A 12125-nucleotide genomic window follows, 5' to 3' on the forward strand; every position below is an offset into this window, starting at 1 on the left:
GCTGGAGTTATATACAGTCTGTATAAGTGTGGTTAATCTAATGAAGATTTGTAAGGAGATGGCAGTTTCTGTGAATTCACAGCAGTTACACAGTGATTAGTAATAAACAGCCAGTGAGAGTGAGTGGATTTAAGAAAGTCAGTGACTCAGGTGTGTCGCTTGGTTTGTCATCTGTTTGTGAGACTGGAGGAGACGTAGAAATACTTTGTTTTAAATCTTAGTTAGGAAGGTTCCTGTTTGAAAACAAGCACTTTTTGTGAGAAATGCAAGAAGTACATCTGCAGAAAGCACACAGTTACATTCTGTCCATCATGTGGACAAAACTGTAAATGTTGAACATTGGAAAACTGTGAACATTGGGAAAGTTCAAAAGACGTGTTTGTAAGAACGAAAAACCAAATTGTTCCTAAAATAGTTATGGAAAGTCTAACTGTTGTATGTCTGTGTTCTACATGTTTATCTGATGGGAAATGAAGTTGCTATTGTTTTATTGCAGTTTCTTGACAATTCTGAGTGGATTTACACAGTACGGATCTAAATGACCCGCAACAAAATCAATGTCAATTGTTTGTTCTTCAACATAGTACAAGGGTTAATGTCCAAAACTTGCTTATGATCTTCAATTTGTAGCAGATCCACTATCACACAGCAGCTGGAGCAGTCTCCAATGGAGGTCAGTCCACTGCTGCCACCTGTGGCCACATACCATAGCCTACTACTAGATTAACTTGTGACACACCTGCTGCTATGATCACAGTGAGTAGAGGCTGAGTGGCTGCACTTACCCCTGGTACATCCAAATCTACCCACAAACATGTTGGTAGATGCAATGGCAGCAATGTGGATTGTCAACACTAAAAACAATCAGTAAGCAAAGACAACAGGGATCACTTTTTTCTGTTTATTTAGCACCCACAACATTTGTAGTCGCCTTCTGCACAGGGGAAGTCCACACACACTGTGTGGTACCACTTTCCACAGAAGGTGCAATCTGCAAGATTGAATGAGATTGTCAGAGTCATTGTCTGACTGTTTATTACTAATCACCCGCTGTACATTCACAGTAACTGCCATCTCCTTACAAATGTTTATTAGATTAACCACACTTATACAGACTGTATATAACAACCAACTCTGAAATGTTCGTTTGCAGAGTAAAGACACAGACAGACTGCGCTAACGGCATGTGATGTTACAACACTAGTGAAATATTAGTGTCATTTCATTCATTTCAAAGGTTTATTTGCATGACGCACAAACAGAGACAATTGAAAGGTACAAATGTATGGAACGCCAGGACTGCCATAATGAATTAATTAAATACACCATTAAATAATTAATTAAATGTGGCAATAATTAATTAAAATTGGAATTAATTAATTAAATAAATAGTTATGACACATGTAATTAATTAATTATTGACACATTTAATTAATTATTTATGTATTTCACATTTTAATTAATTATTGACACATTTAATTAATTATTGACACATTTAATTAATTATTTAATGATATATTTATTTATTTCATTTTGGCAGTCCTGACGCCTGGCTCTCATCATGAAATAATTTTATCTGTCAGCCTCACCCATCAAACTCAGGGGGCGGGGTTAACGCTGCCCATGCAGCTTCTCTAACATTTGATTGGTTGCCGTGCAAAGTAAGTCAAAACAGGTCGATCCTAGAAAATCGATTGCTTGTGTAGACTTGGGGCAGCCAGTTATCCCAGAATGCAGATCAAATCACAGGCAGCAATGGTGGTGGTGTAGTTTTAAAATACCCCGTTTTTCTGTCACCAGCTACACTTTTAACAGTGTTTTAGCCGCGAATGTCGCGACGTATGTCTGGTCAGGTTGTCAACATAGAACATGTTTGCAAAAGTGCTCAGATGTTTTCAGAGATTTCACTAGCTCTGCTAACAGTTAGCATGCAGAGTGCACCGAGGGGGTTACGTTAACCGGTTTGTTTACATATTCCACTCTCCGTGTTCCACATGTTGCATTCGCAGATTCTCATTTTCACCGAACGATCGTCTCTTTCCGCCTGGTCTTGTGTCTCTGTGCTTCTGTAACATAAAGAACGAGCTGACATTTTTCTCACGAAACCAGCGATCAGCTCAGCAGACCCTCAGTTTACCTGCATGCATCCTCCTCCTCATCTGTCAGCTGTTTAACACCTGCTGCTAATTCAAGAAACACGCCTAGTTACCTGGTGATAGTCACAGTTTAACTGGGCAGCCGGTGCTCGATATAACGCAATGTCAGCGCATTTTTCTGCACAAGATAAGTAAATATAGTGTTTTCCCCGAGCGCAGAGCTGCTGGAGCTCGTTTCCTTACAGAGCACTTTATAGGCGAACAGCTTTATCAGCGGCTGATGTCCAATCACCGGCACACAGCTTTGAAACCTCAGCTGAGTTTTAGCTCTCAGTGGTTAAACGCTGGACTTCATTCACTCAGGTTCTGTCTGTCGGGTCACGTTTACTTCGCTGTTTTATTTACAACTGAGCAAATCGGTTTGGCTGAGGTTAAAGTTACGTTTCATAACTGCATAGTTTCACAGACGTTTAATGGTTCACTGGCACATGTGTTAGACTGAACTATCATCTAAATATCATCTGTTTTTTAATAGTTCTTCAACTGTATTCTAAGCACCAGCTGTCTGTTAGAATGTGATTTTTTTTCTCTCTCTGTTGGCAGAGGTATAAAAATGCGCAGGAAAATCTGACGTGCATGGCGAACTTCACCGACGATATTTAGGGAGGAATAAACACACATCAAACATAAATGAACCATTTGCCTGTCTCCATAATTGAGAGAATTTTCTCTTCTTATGTCAACACTCTCTCTCTTTTTTTTTGCTTTTTTTTTGCTTTTTCGGTCATGTTATGTTTACCTGTCAAAGGCTTGTTACAAACTATGAAACACATCGTGCAGACTTCTGGATGTTAGAAGAAAACGAATACTGCTCATGAATGAGACTAAAGGCAGGAAGGTGTCCTTTAAAACTAAACATGTTAATAGGACCTCCCTGTTTATATCATAGTTTATGATATAGCACGTGTATTTCAGTAATAGCCTGCTGAGGCCACTATACGTGCTGGCCTCATATCAAATGTGAAGGCAGACTGAGTCTATGTTTGACGTTTGTTTATATCTAATCTTCCTTTTCAAACATTTAAACAGCAGCGAGTCTGCAGCTGAGGGAATACAAATTCAAATTGTCGGAACAAGTTTGCTCGTTTCTTGGATTCATTTGGTGATTTATTAAATGTATAACTGTTATTCTAATCTGCTGCTGAGTCTCTTACACTTTTCTTGATGCTGTATATTTTCACGTCTCTGGAATAGTTGGCAGTTAGATAGTCAGCTGGGAAACTTTGTGTTAACTCATGGAGCTGAGGATATCGTGGATATGCTGACCTCGCTGCGTGGTGTACAGAGCGAGGTCAGCATGATTAATATTCACAATAAAAATATTAGCCGAACATCATGAAGTCTGTATGTGTTTCATAGTGTCGAACAACCTTTGTACAGTTAAAGCCAGCAGTTACTACATGACGGAAACACCAACGTTATCTCTTTTATGTGTTTATACACAGGTCACGCTGATTACTGAACAAAAACCCAAAGATCAGATGTTAAACAGATTTATTTGCTCTCTCTCCTCCTTAAACATGTTTTTAATGTTAGTTATAATTCAGAATTGGCGACTGAAACACGTAGGACACATAAGAACTTCAGGAAATAAAACACCGATAAATATAACCTCAGTAAAAGAAGTCAGCGGGGGTTACTACAGCTGTGTACCGGGGCCTGCGCTTTGTCGGTGGGATTGCTTGCGAGGCGAGCGGGTCTATCCCACGCTTTGCCGTGAGACTGGGCAGACATCTCCGAAATCATCGAAACACTTTTGCAAAGAGGCTGTATCTTGACAAACCGACCAGACACATGAAGATTAAACCACTACATTCTCGGCTAAAAAAATATTAAAACGGTATTTGGTAACACACAAACAGGGTTTTTCAAAGCTCAGTTCTGTTAGCTTCCACATGCCGGTTGTTGTGTGCTAGAAACAATGGCCACCAGGCCAAAGCAATGGTTTTGACTCGATCAGCGTTAACCCCGCCCCCTGAGTTTGATGGGTGAGGCTGACAGATAAAATTATTTCATGATGAGAGCCAGGCGTCAGGACTGCCAAAATGAAATAAATAAATATATCATTAATTAATTAATTAAATGTGTCAATAATTAATTAAAACGTGAAATACATAAATAATTAATTAAATGTGTCAATAATTAATTAATTACATATATCATAACTATTTATTTAATTAATTAATTCCAATTTTAATTAATTATTGCCACATTTAATTAATTATTTAATGGTGTATTTAATTAATTAATTATGGCAGTCCTGGCGTTCTATACAAATGTGCATGACACGAATTCAAACGTGCTGCAGATGTGTGTCACAAGTTGATCTGGCTGTAGGCTGTGGCACTTGGCCAGAGGTGGCGCTGGTTGACTCGAGTCCATGTTAGTGCACAAAGTAAACTGCTCGCTGTAGTTGTGAAGCAAAAACGCTGAAACCGGAGAAATAAACCGTGCAAGGGGAACGATAACGACCACAAGAGTCTCCCGATCGTTTACTCTTGCTGTCCTGTGAACAACATCGGCGTGGTGTTACTTGTTTGCTGTTTTCGCGATCGCGTCGCGCACGAGGATATCACCAGGTAAACTCGCCACATTTTTAAACATTTTGTTGTTCAACAGCATCAAGACTGACGGAGTGTGTTTGAGACAACCTCACAGGTGACACAATTGGCGTTTTTTTTGCTGGTTTGTCGGTAGCAGCGCCTGAAACGCAAGACTGCCACACATCTGTTCGACCAACGCCAGTTGATCTAAACGCCAGTAGATCTGGAACACAGGCAAACCAGCCTGTGAAATGGATGAAACACATCGTGACTGGGCTCCAACTGCGTTTTGGTGAACATGTTCCCCAGTGTGGTAGTAAAACCAGGGGAAAATGCTCTCGTTAAATACTCTTAAAGGTCTTGTGCTGTATATGTAGTGATACGTTTTCAAAAGAGACAGTAAATGACAAAATGCTAGTAGCAGATGATATTATTTAAATGCTGTCATGATTTTATGTGAACATTTTGTCATTTGTAAACTATAAACAACATGGATTCTACATTGTAACTGATGTGATGTTCTACAAAGTGCTTTTGATAATAAAAAAACATTAGTTTCTTTATTCAACTTTTTGAACAGTGGTACTTAGTAAGTACATATTCAGTAAATGCAAATTATTTACATGCCCCCCTAAATACAACATTATGGGTTATTCAGAACAGAACTCTGCTTGGAGAAATATTTTCCCATCAGTTGATCCAACTCCTCCATAGTAGCAGGTGGAATTTTTCTGTTTTGAGGACGGCTTCTTGTACCTGTCACTACGGATGGTCTGTTTATGTTTTGATTGAGAGCCTTTTTTTGGGCAGCTGAAGAGGAGAAGTCTATCTTATGGCCAACCTCTGGCTGTATCTTGGTCATATCACCCAGCAAAACCCAGTATGCAGGTTCATCTGTAACAGTCCTTGTGCCACGGATCAACACTGTTGCTTCTACTTTAAACAGAAGAGCAGCGACACGACTGCAGGTCTCCACGACTCCGGCCATACAGCTGCAGTTCAACCTTCCCTGTGATGCTCACTATGACCCATGCCCGCAATGCTGGTTCATTCAGTCTTTGAGAGTGCAGGACCTGAAACACACAAAGTTAATTTAAGACAACAACTTTAATGAGCCAAGACCGACACAAATGTATTTGATCTACTTTCAAATTCATTTATCATAAATGTAACAAAGTGTTTAGAAAGTTGCCACATACATGTAATTTTTAATCTTTTTATGTATCCATCTATAGAACGCTGCATGTTATATTCTAAATCTGCCTGTTTTGTTTTTGTCTTGTTTTTTTAAACCTGCCAGCAAAAACGAATCTAAAGTATGTAATGCAAGGATGTAATCACTTTCAAGAGGGAGCATAAAGTTTGACTTTAAGTGACAATTATGAATCACAGATTCTGCAGGTCATTAATCAATGTAAAAAACTAAAACAATGTATTTTTAGTGACACAGCACACAAATATGGAAGCAAGATGTGTAATTAGGATTTATTTAAAATAAATATGAATTAATTAGTGCAATATCTTTAACCATAGAGAGAATGACAAAATCCTTCAGGACATTGTCACATCAATGCACTGAACTCTATGTTATCCATCTAACAGAGCCTCAACATGTTCTCACTGTAATTTCCCCTCATGAATGAATTTATGCTCGCACTAATCTGAATGTTTGGAGGGAAATCAAACGCATTTTACTCGCTGTACTCGAGCTGACTTACCTTTGTTTGAATGAGGGCGTACTCACAACGTGGTCTAAAAATAGCCAAATCTTGTACCCAACCATTGGTGAATTGCATGTGCGCCTACAGAGATTTATAAACTGGTGCGCCGTGTATGCGCTGACTCCACATACAAGGTACGTGAATATATCAGGCTCAGTCAATACCGGTTGTTCTTCAGGGTTTCTACTCCACTGCTGCATTTCATACGGGTCCACATTTCCAAAGCAGGCTATTTTTTGCAAGTACCGTCTCTTTGCATCCGGACGCAATCTGGCTCTATAAAGTCCTTTTTCTTTTGAGCTGCTTTTAAGTATGGTTCGTAGCGGTCTTCTTTCCAACAGTGTGTTTGTTTTGATTCGTGGCCTGCTAAAATGGTGCCACTCTCCCACAATGCATTGCGGTGTGACAACTCCAAAGCCCTATGGCATCCATTGAGCGTAATGCTTCCCAGTCATTCATAATCCGAGCTCCGCGTTCGTGACATAATTGAAGGAATCCCTGCTCACACCGCTGACTCACACACTCACCGGTGATATCCAGACAGCTTATGATATTTTCCTCAAACTGCTGCGCTGAAAAAGTTTCCAAAGAGCACGCTGTGTGAGACGATAAACATCATTTAACCTTTTAACCTGTGGCTCAGGCGAGTCAGTCATTGCAAACACATTTGTATCATCAAGTGTTTGTCAAAAGAAAAGGGTATGTTTTTCTACAGTTAGGTTTATTTTCTATGTGCAGTAAAGTGCATCATCTGTGTTCAGTCATACATTTTGTAATTGTTATAAACAGAACAAATGTTTTCTCAATTCACTGCTTGATTCTTAACTTGTTTAAATGAAACATGATGAAATGTCATTGCATTATTTTTTAAATGTCCTTGGCAGTGCATGTGTCTGCATTGTAACTTACTAATAAAACGTCCTGTGTGTACTTTGGTGTGTGATTTATATTATTTTATTGCACATAAATCAGTAATTTTATTTTACAGTTATACACAGCCTTATATCTCTTCTTGCTGATGTTGTTTCCAGTGTAAGTAACTTGGCTGCATGACAAATGTTCTTAGGGATCAATAAAGTATTCTGATTCTGATTCATGTGTAGTATTTAATGATTCAGTAATGAATGAATCTTGACCTTCTTTGAAAACCTTTCACTTCATTTGAAGCATCTCCTCTCTTGTTATGTGCCATTCATTCCTATTCCCTCTGCTTTACTGCTTCCATGATGTTAAGCTGAGTTTAAATACTGATCCGATACTTCCTGGAGGTTTTTATTGTAGAAAGACTCTTTCTGATGAAACATCAGCTGCATTTGTCATATCAGTGTGCTGAAGGAGGTATAACATCTTTTCTGACATGCAGTGGAGCCCTGAGAGTCTGAGACCAAGAGTGAGAATCCTCCTCTTTATTTAGGTTTGAATTGAGTTTGGACAAAGTTTATTCTGAAATGATAATATTGACTTAAAATGTGATGGAAAACTTTAATCTGTTAATGACCACACTCTGCATGGATGTGTGTTTATACACTGCTTTGCTTCTAATCAGAAGATTAAACAGAAGATTAAATTAACAGAGAAGATTTTTCTTATTCTACCACAGTCGCCGTGGAGAAAGGGTTGCATCCATTCTTGGTTACATGGTCACAACAAAATGACTGCTCTGCTTCGGTTATGAGCTTTCAGTTGATATCACATTGCAGGGTGACTTCACAATGACATCACAGTTCAGATATTATGCTATAAACAAGGTATAGCATCACCAATAGTGACAACATCAGTGAATCACTGATGTTGTGAATCACTGATGTTGTCAGGTGAAATAGAACCCATGAGACGGAGCAGGTACCGCTGTTTCGGACAATGCCACGACGCAGGTATTGACGCAAACATGCGAGGTCTACTCGCCCCGTTCGCAGACGCAGGAGACCCCACAAGGCCTCCGGTGTCCGCTGACGTGGGAGAAGATGCCGTCGCAGACATTAGACAATTTTAATAAACATGTTGCAGGCGCATTAAAACTTTAATCCAATGAATTTCTTTTAGATTAGTGTGTTTGTTTGTTTTTTTTTGTGGGTTTGTTGGAAACAGAGAAAAAAGTGTTTGGATGAACAATTGCAAAAATGATTGTTGTACTAGAAGACTCTCCTTTCCCTTTATTGTTTCAACCAATTATTTAATTTGTCATTATTAACATTAATATGAATCATCAGTGTAAATATGCATTTGTGAATGTCTCCTGTTGTCAGATATCCTGTTTGGATCGTCCACTTTGACTCTTCACAATGTGAGTTATATTCTGTTAAATATCTAAACCTGTGAGTAAAGGAAACTGATATTCACACTGAGTAAAGCGCCAACAATAGTGATGTTGTTGCACCACAGTCATGTTTAATGTCTCTGGTTATTGGGAGTAGAGTGTTTGCACCACTCAAAGCAACTTGATCACCAAACGCACTAAAGGCACGGATGGGGATTGAACCCATGATCTTTGGTTTACGAGACCAACGCCTTTCCACTTGGCCACCATGCCACACATGCACAACTTTCTATACCGTAACATCACATTGCTCTTGAATTGTTCAATTAACGTTGATGAACATGTTATCCCAATAATAATTTATTGGGGTATTTTGCTCTTTCAGTCACTGAAAGGAAGATTTCCTATATTGATGCAATTTATTATTTTGTATTGACGTACTTTTCCTGATTTCATCTGTACAGGTGTTCCACACACTAACTCCCATGACTGTAATGCTCTGATATTTTACATTTGTCCACTGGCTTGCTGAACATAAGGATTCCTCTGAAGTCATGAGTTTTTGGTCTTATTTGGAACAAGTTCTGAATGTTGTGGGACAAAGATTTATTTGCGGCTTTGTATATTGTTTACGCAGGTCTGAGGTTAACCAATCTGAAATGAAGATGGCGCCGGTGAGGTCGGCTGCCGTCACGACTGCTCCGACCACTTTTTCTTTGTCTTTGTTTTTTAAGTTAGTTTTCAGCGTTTCTAAATCGGCAAAATCACCACCATTGGGTACATTAGGTATGACAGTGACACTCTTGTTTCTATTGGTATACAATGTACTCACAATTCAAAGTTTTTAACTCCGGATCCGAGCTGGCCGAGTGAGATCTCGAGGGAGAACAAAGGGAAGCGGCGGCGGCCTAGAGGGAAGCGAGCCGGCGTCAGGAACAGGCTGAGAGCTCGTGCACACCGCACACCTCTGCCTAGCATCCTGCTCGCCAACATCCAGTCACTGGAGAACAAGCTTGACGACCTCAGGGCCAGGATAAAGTTCCAGAGAGACATTCGGGACTGCAATCTCCTCTGCTTCACCGAGACATGGCTGAACCCAGCGGTGCCGGACCACGCCATCCAGCCGGCCGAGTTCTTCTCGGTTCACCGCATGGACAGGACACGGGACTCGGGGAAGTCAAGGGGAGGCAGCGTGTGTTTAATGGTGAACAACAACTGGTGCAACAGTGCGAACGTTGTTCCTCTCACACGCTCCTGCACACCAAATCTGGAACTACTGTCCATCATGTGTCGTCCTTTTTATCTGCCTCGGGAATTTACATCGGTCATTGTAAGTGCCGTTTATATTCCACCACAAGCGGACACGGTCACCGCCTTATGCGAGCTGCATGAGGCACTCACACAGCACCAGACACAACACCGGGACGCTGCGCTTATTGTGACGGGGGACTTTAATAGCGCCAACCTCAAACGCGCAGCGCCGAACTTTTATCAACACATCACCTGCCCCACCAGGGGTGAAAGGACACTGGACCACTGCTACACTACGGTCAAGGACGGCTACAAGGCACAATCCCGCCCTCCGTTTGGCAAATCTGATCACGCCGCCATCTTCCTCATGCCAAAATATAAACAAAGGCTGAAACAGGAAGTTCCGGTTCAGAGGAAGGTCGCGCGCTGGACGGATCAATCGGTGGCCGCGTTACAGGACGCACTCGATGACGCAGACTGGGGCATGTTCAGAAACAGCTCCGGCGATGACGTCAACGTGTTTACGGAAGCGGTTGTGGGATTCATCGGGAAACTAGCGGATGATACCGTGGAGACAAAGACTATCACAACGTTTCCCAACCAGAAGCCGTGGGTGGATAAAACCATCCGCAACGCTCTGAGATCCCGCACCGCTGCCTACAACACGGGACTCACAACGGGGGACATGGACCCGTACAAAGCCGCGTCATATAACGTGCGGAGGGCGGTGAAAGAGGCGAAGCAGCGCTACGGGAGGAAACTAGAGTCACAACTCCAACAGAGTGACTCTAGGAGCCTGTGGCGGGGACTAAGGACAATAACGGACTATAAAGCACCAACAACCGGTATGACGAACGCGGCCGTGACTCTGGCAGACGAGCTGAACACTTTCTATGCTCGCTTCGAGGCTGCAGCTAAGGTCTCCAACAATGCTAGTGTTAGCGGCGCTAACGGCTGCAGACAGGAAGATACTGCCAGCACCAGAAACGTGCTCGTCATCTCCGAGCATGAAGTAAGGAGAGCCTTCAAGAGAGTGAACACCAGGAAAGCAGCAGGACCAGACGGCATCCCAGGTCGTATCCTAAGAGACTGCGCATACCAGCTAGCTCCTGTGTTCACTGAGATATTCAACATCTCTTTATCTCAGTCGGTGATCCCCACATGCTTCAAAGAGTCCATCATTGTTCCTGTCCCGAAGAAACCCCACCCTGCTTCTCTCAATGACTATCGCCCTGTAGCCCTCACCTCAGTAGTGATGAAGTGCTTTGAACGCCTGGTCAGAGACTTCATCATTTCTTCACTACCAGACACACTGGACCCACTACAGTTCGCTTACCGTCCAAATCGTTCCACAGACGATGCCATCTCTCATCTCCTCCACACATCACTCACTCACTTGGACACTAGAAGGGGGAATTATGTTAAAATGCTCTTCATAGACTACAGCTCTGCATTTAACACCATAATTCCCTCCACACTCACCACCAAGCTGGAGCATCTGGGACTCATCTATGTGTCAGTGGATCTCCAACTTCCTAACTGGCAGACCACAGGCAGTAAGGATGGGCGGACATGTCTCAGCCTCCACCACTCTCAGCACTGGAGCCCCCCAGGGGTGTGTTCTGAGCCCCCTGCTGTACTCTTTGTACACATATGACTGTGTGGCCACTACCAGCTCCACCACCATCATCAAGTTTGCTGACGACACCGTCGTGGTGGGCCTGATCTCTGATAACAACGAGACGGCCTACCTGAAGGAGATTAGGAATCTGGAGAACTGGTGCCAGAGGAACAACCTCCTTCTAAACGTCAGTAAGACAAAGGAGCTGATAGTGGACTTCAGCACTAAGCAGGAGAGGAACTACCAGACCCCGGTCATCAACGAGTGCCCAGTGGAGAGAGTGGACAGCTTCAAATACCTCGGAGTTCACATCACGCAGGACCTGTCATGGTCCTGTCACATCAACACCGTGGTGAAAAAGGCCCGACAGCGTCTCTACCACCTCAGGCGCTTGAGAGACTTCCAACTGCCCTCCAAGGTGCTCAGGAACTTTTACTCTTGCACCATAGAGAGCATCCTGACGGGAAACATCTTAACCTGGTTCGGGAACAGCACCATGCAGGACAGACGAGCTCTACAGAGGGTTGTGCGGTCAGCTGAGCGCACCATCCGCTCCGAGCTCCCTGACCTGCACTC

The 12125-nt window shown here is 42.3% G+C and overlaps 1 non-coding gene across 1 annotated transcript; it reads right to left on the reverse strand.

The window, feature by feature from the left end:
- Nucleotides 1–8878: 8878 nt before the first annotated feature.
- On the reverse strand, nt 8879–8950 carry trnat-cgu (transfer RNA threonine (anticodon CGU)). Its single transcript has one exon. It is a non-coding gene; the product is annotated as a tRNA-Thr (tRNA).
- Nucleotides 8951–12125: the final 3175 nt, after the last annotated feature.

Source organism: Rhamphochromis longiceps, linkage group LG3 (genome assembly GCF_057381845.1).
Source record: "Rhamphochromis longiceps isolate RC_006_pf linkage group LG3, R_longiceps_female_GT1.1, whole genome shotgun sequence".
NCBI lineage: Eukaryota > Metazoa > Chordata > Actinopteri > Cichliformes > Cichlidae > Rhamphochromis > Rhamphochromis longiceps.